Source organism: Ambystoma mexicanum, chromosome 12 (genome assembly GCF_040938575.1).
Source record: "Ambystoma mexicanum isolate Mex_15411 chromosome 12, UKY_AmexF1_1, whole genome shotgun sequence".
Taxonomy (NCBI): Eukaryota; Metazoa; Chordata; class Amphibia; order Caudata; family Ambystomatidae; genus Ambystoma; species Ambystoma mexicanum.
In genome coordinates, this window is record NC_090936.1 from 136,385,473 (window position 1) to 136,408,280 (window position 22,808).

General features: G+C 44.9%; 1 protein-coding gene across 1 annotated transcript in view; it reads right to left on the bottom strand.

Moving 5' to 3' along the window:
• Positions 1-22,808, bottom strand: part of SMC1B (structural maintenance of chromosomes 1B) — a 2,377,846-nt gene that overhangs the window by 75,019 nt on the left and 2,280,019 nt on the right. The window lies entirely within an intron of this gene.

Here is a 22,808-nt window from a genome sequence, read left to right on the forward strand (position 1 = left end):
TCATAGAAAATGAGCCCTGATGTACCTCTGATAGAGTACATTACTTTGCAGTGACTGCAGAGTTGCATACCGCCACCCTATCATGAGACTCAAATTTAGCTATTTTTTTGACAAAACTATTCGCACGCTGTGACTAGTAAAGTGATATTTATAATGGGAAAAGCAAAGCTACAAGTACCAGAATCCACATATGGTGGCTAAAAAGCAGGATTTATTGAAGGTGGGTCTTGTGCCAGTCAGTTGATAGCAATGGTCTGTGAACAAACCACAAGTGGATGATTTCTTTTGAAATAATGGAACTGTTTCAACAAAATGTTAGGACGCTGGTCTACGTGATACCATCTAGTGCTTTATACATTCACATAAATTCTGATTTAATAGACAAAGAGAATAGTGCTAGGCAATCCAATCAGTGCACACTTGCAGCTATGCTCTGCCTGGGTGAGCCACAGGAAGAAAACCCAGTGAGGCACAGGGAGAGGGCAACATGGTGTAAACACAGACAGCAGAACTCAACAACTAGGAGCGATGGAATGGTCAGGGGGAGAATGGGGTAATAGGTATGAGAAGAACTCTGGTTTTAGAATCAGACTCCATTGAGCGTATGATGTAGAATGAGAGGAATTCTAGAAAAGGGACTCAGGTTCTGAAGAAGTGCTCTAGCTCTAGAATTAGGGCATTGACAAACAGCTTCACTCTGAAATAAGTTAGGTCACAACAAGCCTAACTTCTTGATCTTATTGGACATCCAAAACGGTGGGTCACTTGAGTGGAATGCCCTAACATACATGCAAGGACAACTTCATGACACCTCATCCTCGGTACCCCAACATGGACATAGCTAAAATGTTTCCATAATAATATACCTGGACCATCCTGTAGGGCCGGAGAGAAATTGCATTAATTCACAATTCATTATTTATTGATGGAAGCATTGGGATAGTTTATGCAGAATTCTGAAATATTTTGGATCAAGTGATTTTTTTAACCATTCGTTTTGCATTCATTTCTGTAAAATATTTGTTGGTACATTTGTTTTTTTTTCTTCCTTACTCCAAACACTAAGTGCAATATTTTGGTTGAAAATAAATATACCCAATGGTATGCAAGCGCTAAAAAGCACGGGTGTCTTGCAATTCTGTGCGGAAACTGGGGTGTCTGTTGGGTCCACCGCTATATTACAGACTATTGGCGTTTTTAATTTTCTTGACAGGTTAACCTAACTTTTTCTCTTAATGAGCACTACCCAAAGGTCACGGCAGGGAATCAAATTCGGTCTGTGCCTATCAGGGTTTTAATGGTATAAAGGTATCCTGACCATGTGCGAATCTCCTTACTGCGATGAATCCTGTGGAGTCATCACTGACCCCCAGCCTAAGATCTCCTCCCATGTGGCCAGGGAAAGGCAGCCGCTACCTGATCATGATCCTGGCTGTGGTATTATGGAGGAGGATCCCATGGGAGGAGATGGCTATCAGAGAGATGTGGTGACCCCATCAGGCAAGACGCTGTATTCTTTGCTTCCAAATGAAGAAGTCCTTATCATTCCGAAATTCCTGATGGCTTGTTGTCACTTTAAACATCCCTCTCATTTTGAACCCCAAAACTCCCTTCTTGCAAAACAATCAAAACACAACACCATGCATAACTCCTGTACACAATACTCCTGTGTCTCTGATGGTTTTGATTTGAATAAAGACTCAAAACAATGTAACTTTAAAAGATCAAAAATTCCTAGGGACTACAATTCCTATAAAGCCTCAAGTACTGAGACAAGGAAGCGGAAGAATGTTAACGGAACAAAACCCCAAGCCAAACGTGTGGACTAGTTATTGTAATGGGAATCAGCTGCGTTGTGTATTTAAACATTGTGAACACCTGCAATGGGAGAGTAAAGGTGAAGGAAAGAGATGCAGAACAGGCGAAGCAGGAATCAAAACCAGAGACAGAAGCAGACGCTGGGAAACCGAACGCAATGAGAAAGGCAAGCGTTTCCAAGCACACGCTTGGAAGCATCATTTACTGGAGGGGCATGAGATCGATAGAGGCATAGCGGATGCCTTGAAGAGACCGCAGGAAGACCGGCAGCAACGGTGCGGCTGTTCGAGACGCGGTCTTGGTGAGCAGCAACAGTTCTACCGATAGAGGAACCCTGAGCTGGCGAAAGAACTGAATGAGGGTCTGCAACAAAGCGGACGTTTTCCAAAAGTAAAAGGTTTGTCGCATCAACGTGCTGGAATTCGGAAACGCCATCAAACACTGGTGAGTCTGCCCAAAGGTGTTGGGGCTGTCTGGGGCATACCGAAAAGCATATGGACCATTGAAAAAATATTTTGAATGCCGACCAAGTAATTTAGAAAGCCAGCATTTTCACAAGTTCTCATATAAGAGAGGTCAAGATGGGGAAAGTTGGAGTAAAAGTTATCAACAGAAAATGAACATTAATGAAGAAGTTGAAAGGCAAAATGTGTACAAGTCTCCACAAATGAGATGTCAATTGGAACAAGCATTGCCACAAGCAAATACTTATCCGTGAAGAAGTTAACAGACAGAACTTGTACAAGTCGCCATACATGAGATGTCAATATGTGGAAAGTTGGGACAAGTAGTACCTTAAGTCAAAGCAGCCTCTGAGCCTGAAGTCCATAACTAAAATGTTACAGAGTTACTCCCATCATCAAAGATATTCAGTAACCCTATGCTTCAAGTCTCGTGAAAGGGAGGAGCCTAAAGGCCTGCATGAGCAAACAAGAGTGTGACTGCACTTTGAGAGGCAGAGCCGAAAGCATTGTCAATGAGGGCACATTGACATGGGCTGTGTCGGAAACCGGCTGACGAAGACGTTGTCTCAGGGGTGGGGTCACATTGTTTAAAATCATTAGAAGTTACAGTATCTGATGAATGCCATTTGGATAGTCCATTTCAGAGCCGTTCGGCCTCTAGGCATAATGCTAGAACATATGCTTCCCCTCACATGCTTTCAGATATAAAACATGGAGGTTGTGTTGTCTGTTAGAATCCTGACAACCTTGTTTAAAATTCTAGCTACGAAAGAGCAAAGGGTACATCTGACTGCACTCGATCCCAGAATGTTTGTACACAAATTATTTGTGTCCTTTGGCCAATGGCCTTAAACTTGTAGGCTCTGCGGGTGTGCAACCCAACATTCAAAGTGCCTGTTATGACAGCTAGGACAAACCTTGGTTTGTAGAATGGTATTCCCAAGAAAGGGGAGTTCACATTCCTCCAAAAAGAGCAACAATGCCTTGAAATCACAGTCAAAGTGATGGACTTCCTCCAATGAGTCTGAGATCCCATGCTAATTTATGCTGAAGAATTCATGAATTGGCCTCCAAAACTTTTGCCAATGTGGTACTAAAAGCATGCACGAGGAAATCATTCCAATGAGGGATATTTACTGAGGCATCACATCAAGGTCATGGGAAGACCTGATTTGTTGTATTGTGTTATGAATTGTGATGTGCTGTATTATGGTCTATAATGACATTGTCTGTAATGACATGATGGTTTCCTTTGATGGTCACACCAAGCCCTGCTTCGTCCTGAAACTCTCCCGTCAACAAGGTTAAAGGCTTTGATGGAGTGATATGATGAAAAGTCCTGCCTTGCTCTACGCGAGACCCAGAGGGCCACCTGTCGCTGCCCGCTATGTGATGAAAAGATCAGGGTTACGGGGGAGATGCCCTGAGGACACCCACTCCCACTTGTAGGTGTGGCATGGACTTGTCACAAGGGCAGCTTAGATTACATGACCCCTTTAAGGAAGGTAGGGCTTCCAGCAGAAGTGCAGAGAAAAGAGTGAAGAATAGGCATTGAAAACCACATTGAACTAAAGACTGTGAGGGGTCAGAAATGCAAGGCGGACAACTTGGTAAAGGTTTTTCACAAGTAACCATTTTATTAACTTAAAATGGTGTGATTCATGCCTACCATTTCTTGACCTAACGTGGGTTTCCCTGCCTATGAAACTAATACCAAAGGAAAAGACTCTGATAAAAGGAATCTGTCCCTTACACTTATACATACATCAAACTCATAAAGGTATAATATAGCAATTCAGGTTTATTAGAAATAACAAGATTGTATATCCTTCTAACCTGGGTTGGATCCCCTTACCCAGATTCAAAGCAGGATTTTCAAGCAAAGTTCCAAATGAGAAGGTTCCTTTTTTGTGGCCAAATTCTGATCATAAAGTTCTCCTTACTCCAAAACTCTTTCATTTGGCTTTTAGCAAAGGTACAGCCAAAAGGTATTCATCTCTCCACTTGTAGTCAATGGTTCAACACAAATTCTTCATGAGAAAACAAATCCGTTCACAGTTCTGTATCAACAAGAAAGTTTTTGTCAGGATGATTTCACCGCAATTCATGATATGATAAGGCATTTATAATGCGCCGATACACAAGGGTTTCAAGGCGCAACGTGGCAAGGGAGGGGGGAAGAGAGGGAAGACAAGAGACAACGATCATAGTAGGCCAAGTGTCATTCAGATCGCGCAGGTGCATTGGAAGGGGGAAGAGGAAAAGTGCAGAGTGGAGGGGGCTGTGGACAGTACAGTACATGGGAAAAATAGAATAAATTATATGAGAAGTTAGGCCAGCTGGTGGCAAGTGCAAGGGTAAGCGCAGACATCAGGTGTCAAATGCTGGAGGGGGGATTGTAGGGATGCATAGAACAGTCCCCAAGTGCGGGGGTTGCCAGGGAGACAGTGCAGGTGTGTAACTGGCAGGGGAGGGGACCTGGGCCCGAGATCAGAGGGTCGCCAGGTAGCCAGTACATTTCAGACAGGAATTCAGCAGGGAGAGGAGGAGAGAAGGCAGAAGCAAAGGGGAAGGTATGAGGTGCTTCTGGAATCAGAGATGGTTCTCCTCAAGTTTCAGGGAGGCAGTTCCAGAGGGAGGCCCCAGCCGAGGAAAGAGATCTACGACCAACTTGTTGCTTGGAGAAGCGACTGACCCTGAGGGAGTTGGAGGGGGATGAGCGAAGAGCACGAGGTCACCACACACATAAAACACTTCAGTGGTTCTGCTACTTACTCTTCTCCACAACCTCCAAACACAATGTTGCACTTCAATGATGTTTTCTTGGTCCACTAACCTGCCAGGATTGCCACCAATAATCCCTTTCCTGGTATACTCGCCTGCCAGGAGAAAACTCCCAACTCTACTACAAGTACTCTGTGGTGAGCTTTGCTTCTAACAATTGGAAAAGTCTCACTTTCAACAACATTGAGATGCTAGGGAGGTGAGGACACAATACACATTGGGGCTGTGTGTTCCCCTGTTTTACTTGCCACATGCAATGCAGTTTATTTTCCGTCTCCTCCTTTATACCTCTGACCAGGAGGGCTTCTTTCCTGAACACATCACACAACTGCTTATAATGTTTCTTTATAACACTTGTCTTTCACCGACAAGACAACAGATTCAGAATTCAAAACAAACGCTTTTATTGACTTAAATGTCAGGATAGAAAAAGGCCTAACTTGTCTTATGCTAATGTGGAATTTCCTGACCTAAATAAAACTAAGGAAAGTCTGAGTCAAAGAGTTCAACTGAAGAATCTGTCTGTGTCCAAATCCTATACTTGCCCTGACAACTAATCTACACAATGTGTAGGGATGATGTCAGCAACCAAAAGAAAGTGTCCAGCTTAAAGTTCTGAGCCTCTTCCAGCTCACAGCTTCCATTCCATGTAGTTTGATTTTCAATAGGCATAGGTTGCGCTCAAAACACACTTTCCATTCAACCCGTTGTATATTATTTCTTTAATTCACTTCAAACAGAATGTTCAGCATTCAGAATCTTTTGAGAACGTGTTTGCTTCAACACAAGACCAATCCGATACGATGTATTCCTTGAATAGACAAGTTTAAACGCTTGCGCATCTGGTTTCTCAATTGACTCACTGCACACGTTCACGGGCCTACGAGCAGCATGGATAAAAAGGTCTTCTGCTCTCCGCATCAGGGGTTCAACTCCTGCCCCTTAGGCACTCCCTGTGGTGACCTCCTGCCACAGGGGAACAAGCATCCCAGCCACAGAGAAAAGGGACAGCCTGTCCACACGGCTCCCTTCATAAAGTTCAATCTGTTCCATGGATCACACATCTCTGCAAACTTCAGCGTGGTTTCCAATTGAGGTTCCCTGCTGCTTCTCCTGTCGCTCTTTTTTTTTTTTTTACACCTGCAGCCCTTTCACAGGCTGCAGGTTTGAGTATCCAATCAGCCCAGTCTGACCACAATTAAAGGGACATGCCTGACCTTCACTGCTCATAGCAGTCATCTTCCTCATCCCAGTACCAGAGTGGTGAAAGAGTTTACTCTTCATTGCTCTTAATTGAATTCTTCTTTGTCTCAGTGCTGTCATGGTTTACATGTGGGGAATTAAGGTGAGCTGACTTGCAGTAACCTATAAAGGTCGGGTAAGGATTGGTCATCAGTACGGATAACATGTCTCCCCCAAAGGCACCCAGTTCTTTTCCCCACGAACCCTCCGCCCAGGTGATCCTCCGTCACTTCTCTGTCCCCAGGGTCAGGATCCAATAGCGATGGCCTTTGCCTGGCCACCTGTGCAGAGGATCCAATGGGTATAGGGGTATGAACACCCTCAGATTTCTCACATACACTTCCCAATGCAAGTTGGACCGAGGTGCTTCACAAGGGAACCAGGATAGGAAGTCCATTTTACTTTGCTCTTTATCCTTCCGGTTTTCCACTGGGAAGTAACCAGGTTAACGGTCCAAGAAACCCTGCATATCTTTTAGATTAGATCCTCTTTGTTGTGATATTGGGTTTACTTCTGAGGGATCAACATTTCCCTCCTTACCAGCTCTCTTTTTAGATTGGGGAGGTTCTGGTTTCATTAGGCGAGGAGGTCCAATTATAGGAGTCTGAGTTTATTTGAGCTACGAGTGAAACCCATTGATCGAATTGGGGTATGTCTCCACCCAGGACTAATTGAGTTGGCAAGTTGGAAATCACTGCTGCAGTCGGATCTAATTTCTTTCCCAAAATAATAACAGAGATTTGGGGTACCAGGTATCTTTCCGTGTGGCCATGTACACAGGTTACATTCTCTTTTCCAACCTCTTTGAGGAAGTAACTCTGTTCTTATGGCACTTTCCTTACTTCCGGTATCCAATTCAGCCCAAACAAGTTTTTCCTCTAAAGTAACAGGGCTGTTGTAGGAGGTTTTTCCACCCGTATATAAAAAGGCATAACGTTTCTTTGATTCCTACAGTCTCTCCCGGTTCCTTCAGATTATTTAACATCATTTTTCCCTTCTAACATCCTATCCCGAGGTTGTGAGTATGACTTGTTATTATATGGTTGTCCCAACCTTTCTCCCCAATTTCTTCAGTCTGATTGGGTTCTCTGGATGATAGAAGATTAGGAGGGTCAACAATGTTCAATGGAAAACATCTCACAACGTATCCACACCCTTTACAGGAACAACAATTCTGATAAGAAACAAGAAATTTGTTTATTACTGGAGGGTAACCGCCTCACTCAGCTTGTTCCCGTAGGGTTTCAAATCTAGTGGTCCATTGTTCTAAGGTTGCCGTTATCTGGCTAAGATCGATGTCGAGTAACCCTGGCGATGAAGATAGAACATCAAATGCTGACTTATCGGGGCTCTCTGGGGTTTCTTCAGAAGTGCTTACTGAGATTAAATTATTTCCCACTTTTTCCCTGCCTTCCTGGATTCCCAAATTTTCTGAGAAGGTGGCTGATTTTGGTAACAGATCTTCCCCACGGAAGCATTGTCTTTCTATTTCTAAAGGGTTATAGACAAGACCTCGATTCTCCTCCTTACCAGAGATTTTCTTCCAATAACTTTCTCGCAAAGTTGGATAGGAGGAAGATACGAATAAGATTTCATACCTTAAAATCCCTACCAACTGCCCCTTTTCATCTCAATGGGGTCGTCAGAAAAATTCAAAACACCAAACTTCAATTGCTCTCCACATCAGAGTATAGGATTTATCTTCAATCCTGTTCCTCTAGGGGGTAGTACATAAATGCCTATACGATAAGAAGATTAAGTTGTAAACCCAAAGAGATTATTTTGTCCCTCTCTGGTACTTGACAGTCATGGGGGCAAAAAAGATGGAAATTATTCTCCTCTACAAACTTCCTAATGGGAAAGATGGTCTGTGAATTCAAAGCCTGGAAGGCTACTCCTACATGATGATCTACCTGGTTGGGAGAATTAGGGTTTTCCCAAGGATTCGTAAAAAATGTTGGCCAGCCGCTGCTTCTTGGGATTTTAGTCCATTAGTGGGGCAGGCCGATAGTATAGAAAAATGAGTTTTCAGGCCAGTCATACATGCCTGCATTATAGTTTTAATGTCAGCGTCCATTCCTGGTCAGAAAAAACCCTCTATCAAATAAGTTTGGAGTTTCAAGTGCTCTGGATGAATTCCACCAAATGAGACCAGGTTCTCTCTAGGATCACCTTTTTATGACATTCTGCATTTTGGAACCATCAACTATAGTTTTACCCTACCCTCTGCAGAGGTGTCTCCCCTACAAAGAAACCCATGTTTCAGAAGGAAGAAAGGCTCACCTGTCTCACAGTCTTCGGTCTCTGAGACCACTTGTGAAAAGGCCTTGGCCAGAAAAGGGTCCTTTCTTTGGGCTATGGCTAAATCTAGAAGTGTAGTTGGTTCTCTCTTACAATCTTTTGGGGATTCAGGGTGGGAAGACACTAGGTGTCTCAACAGCCTCCCCAAAACCTTGGGTTCCCCCGTCAGCGTTTTGCTTCTCTGGTTCTTGTTTGAGCCTGGGAAGCCTAGCTTCTCAATTACACCATGAGCAATTTTATGGCCTTGGTAAACTTGAAATGGATCCTTTCTGTGGTTTTGTAGTAACCCCTTAACATCACCTCAGAAGTTTGTGTCTATTACCCCTGGTATAATATCAATCCCAAATCTCCATGCAAAGCCTAGCTTGGGCGCTAGTCTCATCTAAGTATCAGGGGGTGAAATCAATATCAAGTCAGTGGGTATCCGTCTCTTTTCACCTGGGGGAATTATCTCATTCCTACTACTACAGGTGTCAAACCCAATAGAGCCTTTAGCGGCTACTGAGGTGGTACAATGCTCCGTTAGGCAGAAACCTGTGCAGTTCCCTTAGGGACCACTGCAAACGATTTAAGACTACAGGTGTTGGCAGTTAACCCACTTGGTAGCAGTCTGCACCACCCAGATTTACCTGGTAGCTGTGGCTGAGCAGTCAGATTTCCCTCAAGAAGAGTTAGGCAGTATGCAAAGTATACACAATAGGCCCTCAGATACAATAATACAAGCAAACACTGACCAGAGCTTTGTTATCAAAGTATATAATTATTTATTTAAAAACACACAGTTGAAACACTCCAGCACTCTTATTGTAAAATATTCTAAACACTGTTACTATTGTAATATATACACCCCTTTTTCCTTATCAGATAAGTCACAGTAAAACACCACTTATTTTCATACAGAGGTGAGCGCTTAACTAGATTGCACTCCAACAAGTTTGTGAGAAAGGGGGGGAAAAAGACAGAATATGGAAAGGTACACCACTCTAAGATTCAGGAACACTGTTAGCAAGGCAGAAGAGCAAAAGTCACTGGTGAGCCAAAGTCCAAAGGCTAGGCCCACCCTTAGAGAGAGCAGAGCACAAATGCGCCCAAGATCACACAGTTACACTAGGCTTAGAAAGTCTTGCAGAGGGTTCAAAAAGAGTTTTGAGAGGCTTTAGGAAAGTTTAGCCAGGGTGTCCCAGACAAACCCAGGTTCGAAAGTCGGGGGGCTAAATCTACCCCGTACAGTCGGTAGCAAGGGAAGCCAGGCTGGACACGGTACCTTAAGTGGGAAGGATCCTCCAGCGGTGGCAGTTGTTCCTGGTAGTGGGTACAAGTTGCGTCGTCGTCCAGGGGAATAGAAGATCTCGACTTGGAGGAAAGATGAAGGTCGTTGCACTACCAGGGAAGAAACCAGCCGTGGAGTTTTCCGGTTAAAGGTGGTACCTTTGTTTCGCGGTCGTGGTAAAACGTGGTATCCCGGTTGCCGGGGTGCTTGGCACGGGCAAGGCGGCCACGAGGTACGTCGGGAAAGCGAAAAGACAGTGAAACTGGTTATCCCCACCAGTCAAAGGAAGAAGACTCTCTGGCGGGAGATCTCCTCTGTCGTTGGGAAAAGTGGTGAGGCAGTCCAGCAGGGCTCCACCGGTGGTGGTGTTGTGGCAGGTCGGCTCAGCTTCTCCCTCGTCGGATTCTTAGGTCCTGTGGCGACTTCTGAAGTTCCAGTCCCCAAAGCCCTGCTTTTATGCAGCAAACCCCCATTCACTCAGCCTAGCTGTCACTCAAACATACTAAGTGGTGAGCCGGCCGGCTCACCACTTGGGCCAATCAGGATGGAGTGCGACTTGAGTTGCCTAGGCAACTCAGTTCAGGGTGCCTAAATTTCCCTCCACCCCTCCTACGTACCCCAGACAGAGTCGCACCACTTTGGAGGGCTTCTGAGGAGAAGCCCACTAAAAAGTGAAACAAAGGGCTCGACTTGGGTTGGAGTCACAGAAGAGAACACAAACGCCATTTTAAAATCAAGTTTTGGCAAAAAATACCAACCGGAGAATTAATATTAATTAAATAAACCGGCGGTATGTTCGAGGCTACCGTAAATAATTAAATAAAGGTAGTAGCCTAAAACAATGGGAAATCCCACACATCACAAAAACACATGAAGCCCTAGGGAGTAAAAGACCCCATAGCCCATTAACCACATCTAGATTCAAAGAGACACACTCAAATCATGCCCAAGAGTGAGGGTAAAAGAGTCTCACTCTTGGCAGGAGAAAAAAATAAACCCCAAAAATCCAGCAAAGCTGCTGGGGCACTCACTAGGTTAGGAAATTCAGCCTAAACAGAGAATTCTCCCTAACACTCCGGGAGTCAACTTCTCAAATTTTTGGGTCCACAAACTTGTATGAGTTCAGCCACATCCCAATTCTAAAAACATCAGTGAAGGCATCATGAAGCAAGCCTCAGACAACAGATTCAGAATTCAAAAGAAATGCTTTTATTAACTTAAATGCCCCAATGCAAAAAGGCCTTACTTGCCCTATGCTAAAGTGGGATTTCCCTAACTAAATAAAACTAACGAAAGTCTTAGTCAAACAGTTCAACTGAAGTATCTGTCCGTGTCCAAAACCTATACTTGCCCTCACAACTATCTATACAATGTTTAGGGATGTCAGCAACAAAAAGAAACAGTGTCCAACATAAAGTTATGAGCCTATTCTAGCTCACAGCTGCATTCCAGCCCCCTTCCCCAATAATAAAGCAGTTACAACAAAAAGTCTTAAAATTACCTCTTGAGTTTCGGATGATACAGTTCTACCCAGTAGTAAGGGTTCCCTTCCCCAAGTTCTAAGTAACACAGTTCCAAGCACAAAAGAACCTTGTGTCTCCGGTCTCAAGTCAATGAGTGGTTCAAGTCTCAGGGTTCCCTTCCCTTAGACTTAATTTCAGCACCAAAAATATCCTTCTTCTCTTTAAAGTTCTTTGTCACTCTTTTGCCTTCTTGGTATGATGGGTATTTCATGCAGAAATTGTTGAAATAAACTTCAAAGTCTTAATTAATCATGATTTAAAAGTAATATGCAGTTTCCATGTCATTCAATTTTGAATGCAGCATACATTGGTTTCACTTGGAATTAAAGTTTAATTTAGAATTTCGGCATCTGATGGTTTTTACTCGAATGTAAAGCTCCGTTTTTACCTTTGAACTGAATATGTAACAGTATAGAATGAGAGACTGGGTTCTAGATAGTGAACACTCTTGTGCTGACCTCTGTGTATAGTTCCCTTGGTTTTGGTCTGTTTGTGCAAGATCACAGGTTTGTAAGAGGCAAACCCAATGCCTCTTAGAAGGGAAATTGATAGGGATGAGCGTCCTGGTTATCTTGCAGGGCGAGTATATGGATCCTTGTTTCAGGAGGGATCTTGAGCGTTTCCGCTGTAGTTGTTGCTTATGAGTTTTAATTAGGTTGAAATAAAGTTCAATATTGGTAATTCCGAGGTTGTAATCCCTTTGGTTCAAAAGCCATTGGCTTTATTGTTAGGCTGCTGACTCTGTGGTTTTAGCTCTGCGCAACGCACGGAGCTAACACCGCAGAGGCAGCAGCCTAACAAACCTGTTACACCTAATGGACACATACTAGCCAATGGCTTTTGTACCAAAGGGATTACACCATCGCAAATTACCAATATTGCCTTGAGAAAGACCCTCAGGGGTTGAAACACGTGTCGGCTGACCACCATCCACAAATCTATGTGTCTAGAACTTTATTTCAACCTAATTAAGACTCACAAGCAACAACTACAGCGGAAACGCTCAAGATCCCTCCTGAAACAAGGATCCATATACTCGCTATGCAAGATAACAAGGCCGCTCATCCCTATTAATATTTAACAGTTCATCTATTTTATAAAGGTTTTCACTCAATTCGGCATTTAATTGGCATTTGCTGCACTCAAAACAAACTTTACATTCAACCAGTTGTGATTTGGTTGTATTTGTTATGGTTTTCATTTAGTTCGGTAGTCAATAGGCGTGGGTTTCTCTTAGAACACACTTTCCATTCAACCTGCTGTGTATTATTTCTTTAATTCACATCAAACAGAATTTTGAGCATTCAGAGACTTTCAAGAACGTGTTTCCTCCAACACGCGACCTCTCTGATACAAAGTATTTCTAGTATTTAACTGTCTGATAATGGATTGGAGACATTCAAAAACGTGTTTCCTCAAACACGCGATCACTCCGATACAATGTAATCCTCGAATAGACAAGTGTGCCCCGGGTTTCTCAATTGCTAGAAACTCACCGGTCACGTTGTCAGGCCTACCAGCACCATGGATCAAACTGTCTTCTGCTCGCCACATCAGGGATCCAACTCCTGCCCCGCAGGCACTCCTGTGAGGGACGTCATTTCACCAAAATGCATGGGGTAGTGGAAGTGACATCACATGACCCTTGACCTCTGATGACATCACAGGAAGTGATATCATCTGACTCTGCCCCGAAGGGACATCGCATGAAGCGATGGAGCACAACCTTTCACCCCTTGACAAAGCAGGAAGTGGAATCACATAGCACCGTTTCTATGTACACTATGAAAAATATGGTTACGGTATCACTGTAAAGTGATATACATTACAAACAAGAATGGATCACCATATGTATAGTTAATATCAGTGCGTATAGGCCCATATTACCAAATTAGTGTGAATGCAAGCTGAAGTCCAAGGCCAATATAGAACAAATATATATACAATATCACCCAACCAGTGTTGGTACTCATTTAATCAACCACAGCAGGAAGAAAGGCTGAGTTGACCTTGCCGGGATTGGAACCTGCACCTGCAGATCACACACACATTGCAGCAGCGAGCGCTCTACCCACTGAGCTATCTTACCGGCTATAGCTACCAGAAAACTAGCCACTCCAGAAACAAAGAGCCACATGCTGCTGGCCATAGCCCAGGAGCCTCAATAAAAAATAGAAAAAAGCAACAAACAAGTTACTTGCCAACTGGTAACGTTCTTTCGACTGGATGTTCCTCCAACATATTCCACAACTTTGACATGTAATGTCCACAGCTGTCCTGCTTCAGAATCTTTTTTCGGCATAGGGCGTCCTGCATTGAAGGCGTCGGGTTGATGTCCCTCAAAGTTCTCCGATTTTATAAGTAGAAAGCACAGTGCCCGTAGCCTCAGTTCATGTTTTTTTCCTCCACAACGTGTGACATACCCGTACACAATGCCTGCTTGACTGCACATAGCGGGGCAGGCTGGGAAGGCGATGAGGAATACGTTGGAGGAACATCCAGTCGAAAGAACATTACCAGTTGGTAAGTAACTTGCTCTTCGAATGGATTGTGTCCACCAAGGTATTCCACATCTTTGACAGACTCCCAAAGCAGTATCAGTGTTAGGAGGAGGGAGAAGAATTTAGATATACCCAATCAGATAGCAGAATAAAGCACTGCTTTACTAAAGGCTATATCTTGACCATGGAAAGTATCCAGGGAGTAATGCTTGACAAAGGTGTGGATGGAAGACCACGTCGCAGCATCACAAATGTTCTTAATAGGAACACCTTGTTGCAGGGCTGTGGATGTAGCCACGCCCCTGGTGGAGTGAGCTCGCAAACTCTCAGGAGGGTCCTTGCCACCCAATCTAACATTTAGTAATGGTGAGGATAATCCACCTAGGCAAGATCTGTTTGGTAACAGCCTGGCCCAATCGGTGTCCAGTGTACCCCACAAAAAGCTGGTCATCCACTCTGACCCTGGAAATCCTAGAAATATAAAAGCTCAAAGCTCTCAACCTATGGACTCTCGCCTCTTCCTTACCAGGATGAGGAAGAGGATAGAAAGCAGGAAGTACCACCTTCTGGCTCAAATTAAATTCAGACACTACCTTAGGTAGGAAGGATGGACGTACCCTCAGTACAACCCTATCCTTGTGGAACACAGTAAAGGCTGACGTAGATGAAAGTGCCTGCAACTCGCTCACTCTGCAAGCAGATGTAACTGCAATCAAGAAAACCGTCTTGAAGGTCAGCCTCAAAGGACAAGAGTGCAAAGGTTCAAACTGAGCACCCATCAAGAATTTCAAGGTCAAATTAAGGTCCCAAATCGGCACCTGAAAAGGGCACGGCGGGAACACATTTGTGAGCCCTTTTAGAAACTGGGAAATCAAAGGAATCTTAAAATAAGAACATTCTTCAGACAGGCACTTGAAAATAGATAGCGCTGCCAGGTAACCTTTAACCATGCCCATTCTAAGACCCTTGTGGGCCAAATAAAGAAATAACCATCGGAATGGAACACTGAAAAGGATCAACATTGTGTCCTCTGCACCAGTCGCAAAACTTATGCCAACGGCAACAGTACAGGGAATTGGTTGCTGGAAGCCTGGCAGAAAGCAACACCTCCATCACTTCATCCGGGAGGTCCGAATCCTTATATCTCAACCTTTCAGAAACCAAGCATGAAGACTGAGAGTCTTGACCTCTGGATGGAGCACCAGACCCCCCTCCCACCCGCGCCTCCCTCGCGAGAGAGAGAGATAGAGAGAGAGAGAAGATCCTTGCAGTGGGGAAGACGGCGTGGAAGACAGATGGACATTTCCGAAAGGTCCCGGTACCTCGCTCTCCTGGCCCATTCCGGAGCAATTAGGATCATGTGGGACCCGAACCTCTGCAATCTCCTTAGAACTTGAGGCATGACAGGGACCAGAGGAAACATGTACATAAGTGGGAGTGACCAATCCACGACAAACACGTCCCCTAAAGCTTCTCTCGGAGGAAATTCCCTTGAGCAAAATATCTCACACTTCCGGTTGGCACTGGTCGCGAACAGATCCATTTGAGGGGTTCCCCAAAGGGCAAAGATCTCCTGAAGGACTTCCTGAGCCAACTCCCACTCGTGTGAGACCGCGCTCTGCCTGCTCAGAGCATCCGCTGCCGCATTTTCCTCTCCGGCTAGATGAACTGCAGAGAGTGAGATCCCTTGTTGTATCGCCCAGAACCAGAGCTGCATCGCCTCTGCACAGCAGGAGTGACCCTACCCCGCTTCCCCCCTTTTTGTTGATGTAATGCATGGCCACTGTTTGTTTATTAATTTGTATTGCGCACCAGACCCAGGGGTATCAGGGCGCAGTGTTACAAGAAGATTCTCAGCTTAAGTTACACATGATATTTATATAAATCAAAAGGTAAAGAAGTACAGCTACATATCAGATGAGAAGAATGAGAGGTACAGAAGAGCACTATCCAAGCATCTTAATAACAAAACTCTGATATCTATTTACAATGAGAAAAGGTAGGTGACAAGGGCCTTAGTGGTCGTTGACTTTAAGCCAATTGATACAGTTATGTCTGAAGTTCATGTATGATTGATCAGTTTGAAGGGTGGAGGCAGGGAGTTCCACAGCTGAGCGGCCTTAACAGGAAAGCTGCTGTCTCTGACCTTAGCTTAAATCTAGGGACAATAAGGCAATTAGTGTTGGCTGTTCTAGTGGGCCTAATCGAAGATTTTCTGTGGAATCTTTCGGTAAGGTAGCAAGGCGCAGCATTATTCAGACATTTGTAGGTGAGCAATGCCGTTTTCAATCGGATTTTGTCATAGGTGGATAGCCAATTGTTTTGTTTCCTGATCTCAGAGAACTGTTCTCTCCGTGCTACGCCCAGGGCAGCTCTAAGGGTATTATTTTGGAGTGTTTGAATTATTTTAATGATGTGCTTATTGGACCCCATGTATAGGGAGTTGCAATCGTCCAGTTTGTACAGGATGAGGGCTCTGGCGAGGGTAATGCAACTGTTTTTGGAAAGAAATGGTTTTCCAGCTCTGATGAGTTTGCATGTATAGGCAGTGACCGACGCCGTGGAGTGGTTTACTTGTTTGGTGAATGTAAGGGTGGAATCAAGGTAAAAGCCTAGGGTTTTTACTTTGTTGGCAACTTTGATTGAGTTGCAGTTGATCATGAAGGAGGTGTATTCACGGCCTGGTTTTTTGAGGTTGGTGGTAGTGGCAGAATGAGTTCAGTTTTGTCATCATTCAGGCATAGACCGTGTGCTGCCAGGCATGCCTGGATGATGAGGTAGACTATTCACCAAGGCCAAATCCTTACCATAATCCCCAAAAAGTGGTAGGAGAATCTGGGTATCATCTGAATAGTTGGTGTAGGTGATACCAAGATGGTCCAGATCATCGAAAAGGGGGTTGGTGAATTTATTGTACAAAGCGGGTGAGACACAAGATCCTTGGGGCACTCTGCAGGTCATAGGGGTAGTGTCTGCAGCTACTGAAGGTGAGAAGACTCATGGTCCTGTTACTTAAGAATGATTCAATCCAAACTATGGCTTCCTTAGAGAAGTGCGCGGCTGAGTCTAAATGGCTACATAAGACCTTGTGGTCCACAAGATCAAATGCAGCCGAGAGGTCAAGGAGGAGGAGTAAGGCTGATTTTCCCTTGTCCCTAAGCTCATCCATTTGAGCCTTGAGGTCGATTAATGCAGTTTCCGTTCCATGTTGTGGGCGGAAACCTAATTGGCCAGCTCCAAGTAAGTGGTGAAGTTCCAAGTACTTCTGAATTTGTAGATATGCAACCTTATCTAGAAGAAATGGCATTGTAGTAATCGCCCGGTAGTTGGTTGGTATGGTTGGGTCTACAGTCTGTTTTTTAAGGAGTGTGAGTACCCAAGACTCTAAGATTACTTGGAATAGTGCCCGAAGTGAATGAGGCATTGATGAGCTTAGATATAAAGGGTGCCAGATCCCTTGCCACATCTTTAATGAGTTGGGCTGGACATTGGTCACCCTGGCAATTGGAAGGTTTGAGTGATAGTATGACTTTTTCAACCTCTATCGTAGAGATTTTGGAGAAGCTGAAGCAGTTTGAAGGGAGCACATGGATATTGTTAGATGGTCAGATGGCGTCAAGGTAGCTAGGGAAGCTTTATTTTTTGCGATTTGGTCCTGAAGGGTAGTAACTTTGTTGGCTAGAGCGTGCTGGATGTTGGAGCACCAGGTTTTGTCTTTAGTGCAGGTATCTTTCACTAGTATTGGTGTTCCTAATTCTTTTAAAATTATGAATAATTCCTTCATGCTGGAGTTAGCTTGTGAGATTTGGTTATTGTAAGATTCTCGTTCAGCCAGACAGATCACTTTTTTTTATAGAGAGATGATATATTATTAAGGTTAGTTCTATTTTCCTCGGAAGGAAGTAGTCTCCAGGAGGCCTTGCATCTTCTTTTTTTCAAGTGTAGGGTTTTCAAGTGAGGGGTAAACCATGTGTTGAGGTGTGCTTTAGGAGGTTTGCTTTGTCTCATTTTGAGGGGAGCAATGGATTCGAGTGATGCTGTCATAACTATGTTGTACTCATCGACTAGCAAGCTAGGATCCGTATTGTCACGTAGAGAGTTGAGAGTAGGAAGAATAAGGGGAATGAGTCTATCCGCTGTAATATTCTTTTTGTTCCACTGTGTTGTCCGTCATGATCAGGACACTCTTCCCTCGCACAGAAAGCAGAAAAGCCTTCAGGGCTAGCCTGATGGCCCTCAGCTTCAAAAGATTTATGTGGAGTTTAGACTCCGATGGAGACCAACAACCACTGGTGGTCAGCTCGTTGGCGTGAGCTCCCCATCCTGTGAGGGAAGCGTCCATCACCACTGTCACCTACGGCCACGGTTGCCAAAAAGCCCCCCCACCCCCTCATCAGATTCCTTTCGCTAGCCCCCCACATAAGATCCTGTGAGACTGTGAGCGGAATCTGAAGGGGATCCAACATTTTGCCTGAGAATTGTGACCACTGCGTCTTGAAATCCCATTGAAGGGATCTCATCCTCGGTCTGGCCTCTGGCACCAGACAAATGCAGGATGCCATGAGGCCGAGCAACCTTAAGAATTCAAAAGCCGGAAGACTCTGGGCATGCTGAAATTTGTTGACCAACTGTACAATGTGATGAGCCCTCACCTTGGGTGGCGAGCACTTCCCCAAGGACGTGTCCAACACGACCCTGATGTACTGGAGTGGTTGGAAAGGAGTCCCATGCGACTTCTTGACATTGAGGGAGAAGCCCAGATTGCGAAGGAGCGGCAGGTAAGGCTCAGATGATCCAAGGCTTGTTCGGGAGAACGCGCTCGGGTCAGCCAGTCCAGATAGGGGTAGACGTGAACCCCCCCTGTCCGGAGATATGCTGCCACCACCACCATGAGCTTGGTGAAGACCCTCGGGCAGAAGCCAATCCGAATGGCAGGACCCAAAACTGAAAGTGCGAGTTGCCAGCCGCAAACCTCAGGTATTTTCTGTGCTTGGGATAGATCGGCATATGAAAATAAGCATCCTGTAGGTCCAGAGACACCAACCAATACTGAAGTTGAAGGGCCTGAAGGACCTGAGAGAGCGACCATCTTGAACTTGTCCTTTCTGAGGAACTTGCTCAAGCAACACAAGTCCAAGATCGGTCTCAGTCCTCTGTCTTTCTTGGGAATCATAAAATATGGGGAATACCAGCCCTTAATCCTCTCCGCCACAGGCACTAGTTCTATAGCGCCTTTCTCCAGCAAGGTCAAGATTTCCTGCACAAGGAGCGGATCCAGAATCTTCAAAGAGTTTCCTTGGTAGATTGTCATGAGGAAGACTTAGGAAGGGTAGGCAGCAGCCGTGGGCTATAGTTTCCAGAAGCCACACATCTGAAGTAATGGCCCGTCACTCTTCGAAATGCTGAGACAGTCTGCCCCCAACCGGCGAACAATGGGACCTGGCCTCATAGCTGTTTCCTTCCTTGTTGTCGGCCTCACGTTTCTTGCCTCTCAAGGAGGCTCGTCTTCCTCGCTCCATTAATCCTCTGCATTCGGCTGAGATTTGCCAGTGGGAGGTTTCGTTCCTCCAGCTGTTTCGGATATCGGCATTCAGAAAGTCTCCATGGCCTCTCCCTTTTTAGAATTACCCAGGTACGTTCTGTTAGCGTGGGATGATTCTGCGGCGCTGGGACGTATCAGCCTTCCGTGTCATCTGTCTCGCCTTTCTCACTTCTCTCTAAGGCCCACCTTTTTTGCTCCATTAGTCCTCAGTCGTTGGCATAGCTTTGTCAGTAGGAGGTTTTGTTTACGTCGCTGATTCGGGTATTGGCGCTATTGTCTGGGTCTCCAACCAACCACAACTTGTTCGTGGTCATGCCACCTCTCGGTACGGTCTCCTGAGGTCTGTCCATGCAGCAGTCTTCCCAATGCTTACAAAGCCAAGCCTTTGTCGTCCTGGGTTCGGCGTTCTCTTCCTCACTGGCTCTGCCCCTCCAATGGAGACCTACGTCAGAGGGCTTCTCCTGCATACGCGTCCCTCTGCCAGGATTCGCTTGTTCCTTTTACAAGCTGATTTCCATTCCACACAGTGTTATGTTTCTCTTCAGATGTTGTAGCCAGTCCAGCATTACCTGAGGCCAAAAGTAGGGGAAACCACTTTACTGTTGCTTACAGGCAGTCCCATACAGGCAGACAGTTTGATTTGCCTAGGGAGATCCTTGTGGGAACGGGAGTCCTTGTCCCCTAGAGGGGAGTCACTTCAAGTTAGGTCCCACTTGCCCAGACTCCTAGGGAGTGTCTTGCTGAGCGGGTTCACCTCCCTAGCCTCAGAGTGGATGGCACCCCCCCTGGGGAGAAGGGATGAATAACCTCTATTTGTCACACATTCCAAGCAAGTTATAGTTTCTCGATCATGAAATTGCTCTTCTTATCACTAACCTAAATTGCTGGAGGAGTACATAAGAGGTAGAGAGAGACACTTCCAGAGATTTTGGAGTGTGCAGGTGATGGAAGTTCGTATTCTACAATGCACATGACCAACCTGGAAAGTTCTAAGACATATCATCTCCATCAATTGCATATTGATAATACCAGCATATGAATATGGTATGGAATTTTACCCATGTATGGACTCTAACCTTGATACCTTTGACGCACTGACCTTGGTGATAGTACTTAGTTTAATTTTTGTCTTTGCAAGTTTGCTTTTCTATCAGGGATCGACCCAGGAGCATTACCAGAGGACTCCACAGGGGTCCAAACATGGTATCCCCGCCAGCCAGCAAGGTGGGGCCTGGTTACAGACAAATCCTGAGGCTCATGAGGTCAACGAGAGCTTCAGTAGGAACGACTTGGGCATCAGTTAAGGCACAGACAATAGTGCGGATTAGGGCATATTTGTGGGAGTAATGGAGGAAAACATGTGAAGTGTGAAACATTTTAGTTGCCAAAATGTTTTTCCAAGTGTAGGGACTAACAAATCCCAGAATCCATTGTGGATACCCATCTTGAGCAACAAACCTATAAATAAGCGGGTCACGCAAGCCGGTGCCCGAGATTGAGGCCTGGAGGAAGCGACAGAAACGCATCAAGGCCATTGACCCTCAGTGATCTGAAAGACGTCTATGCTCAACAGTCAGTAACGCATATAATCTAAGACTGAGACAATTGTCTCATTTTAGGAAGCAACATTGGGAACATGCATACAGCTGAATCTCTGAGGATTAATGAAGGTGCCAGAGAGAACTGTTTATGAAACAAATAACTAAATGTCTTCATTTGATTACCTCAAAAGTTTGGATTATTGTGCTGTCAAGTCAAATATGAGGAATACAAACACAACGGGGCCCCGAGGCATGGCAAGTTATTTATAATCTGCCATCCATAGGACCTCCATGGAGAAGAAAAACCTAGAGTCTGAGGTGGAATATCTTTAGGTGGAGACATGGCATAAGCACATTCTGAAGTTGTTACCAAAATCCATCATGTTATTATGGAAGGTTTAAAATGGTAGGTTACTACCATGACAGACTTAATGAAATGATGTGAAGAAAGGTATACAATTAAAAACAACTATTTTCAACAAGCCTCTCTAGGTTCATAAGGTGGTCTGGATCTTGTTTTCTGAGGGTTAAGATCTTCAGCACCTTGTTCCGAGTAAGATTATTTTGGTCATCCAATCCCCTTGCAATGCTATTGTCCTTTTGAGTAGAATTAGGAGTTCTGACTCCAAGTTTAAGCATCAAATGAGGTTTCTAGGCTTCACCGTCTGAAGAGTCTTTAGGAGCTGCGACTCCAAGTTCTGGCATGCAAAGTGCTCTTTTGTTGTAAGGTTTTGAGTGTGTTTAAGGAGTTAAACTTCAAGTTACAGCATTCACTTTTTCTTTTCAATATCACCTTCATTATACACTCTAGAAACCTGCACTCTTGATTCCAGCCTTCAGAATTTCTCTTCAGTGTGCCTTCCTTTATGTGCTCTACGAACTTACATGTCCAGCATTCTGCATTTTCTCTATGTCTACATTTTCAGTGGATTTCCTTAGCCCAAGCGTTGCTTCAGTCTCTGAGCCTTCATCCCATCTGTGTCCTTTTATGTTTGGCATTTTAGCACAGGCTGTTGCTCTTGTTGTGGTTCCGGGCTTTGCCTTCTCCTTGTCGCTTGGCATCAACAGCTGGACCCTTCTGCTTCCCGCACTTGCCTCCTCCCCAGTCTGCACTGGTGTGGCAGGGGTTTGTATAACTTCCTTACTGATGGTCAACGGCTTTGTGTCCTACACCCGCTGACTCTCGACAACTCAGCCTCTCTGATTCTCTGTGACACCAACACTCAACTTCTCCATGACAAGGGCTCCTCCTCTGACTCCCACAAAACACGCTGGCTTTGAGAAGTGCATGTCTTCTGTGCTCAATTGAACTTTCATTCCTGCTGCAGACCTGAGAGTGAGTTCACCTCACTGTACCAGGGAAAAAGACACTGGACATGTTTCACTGTATGTGATTGAGTGGCCTTCCTCATACTCCATTATACCCCCCAACCATTGAACACATGCATCTAATCTGGGGGATTTCTTGTGTGGGAGAGGGCTGATATGGCTAGAAATGGGAGCCAATCCTCCTCTCAAGTTTGCGTCAGTGTAAATGCAGGCGAAGTGACACTAGTACACTGGTGTGCAGCTACCTGCTGGGATTCCACCAGCCCCTGAAAAGATTGGCAATGCGCTGCCTACCTCCATTTTCCCAGCCAAGGTAGAATGCAAGGCAGATGCTAATTTTCCCACCAATAACCTTCGATAAAACTTTGCAATATTAGTTATAAGAACCATTTGAGGGGGCAGCAGTATCGGGGGATTCACCTGATGCACCAGCTCACTGGGCATGAAGAGTGGTACAGGTATCGGATATTCCCCACCCCTACCTAGTGAAAGA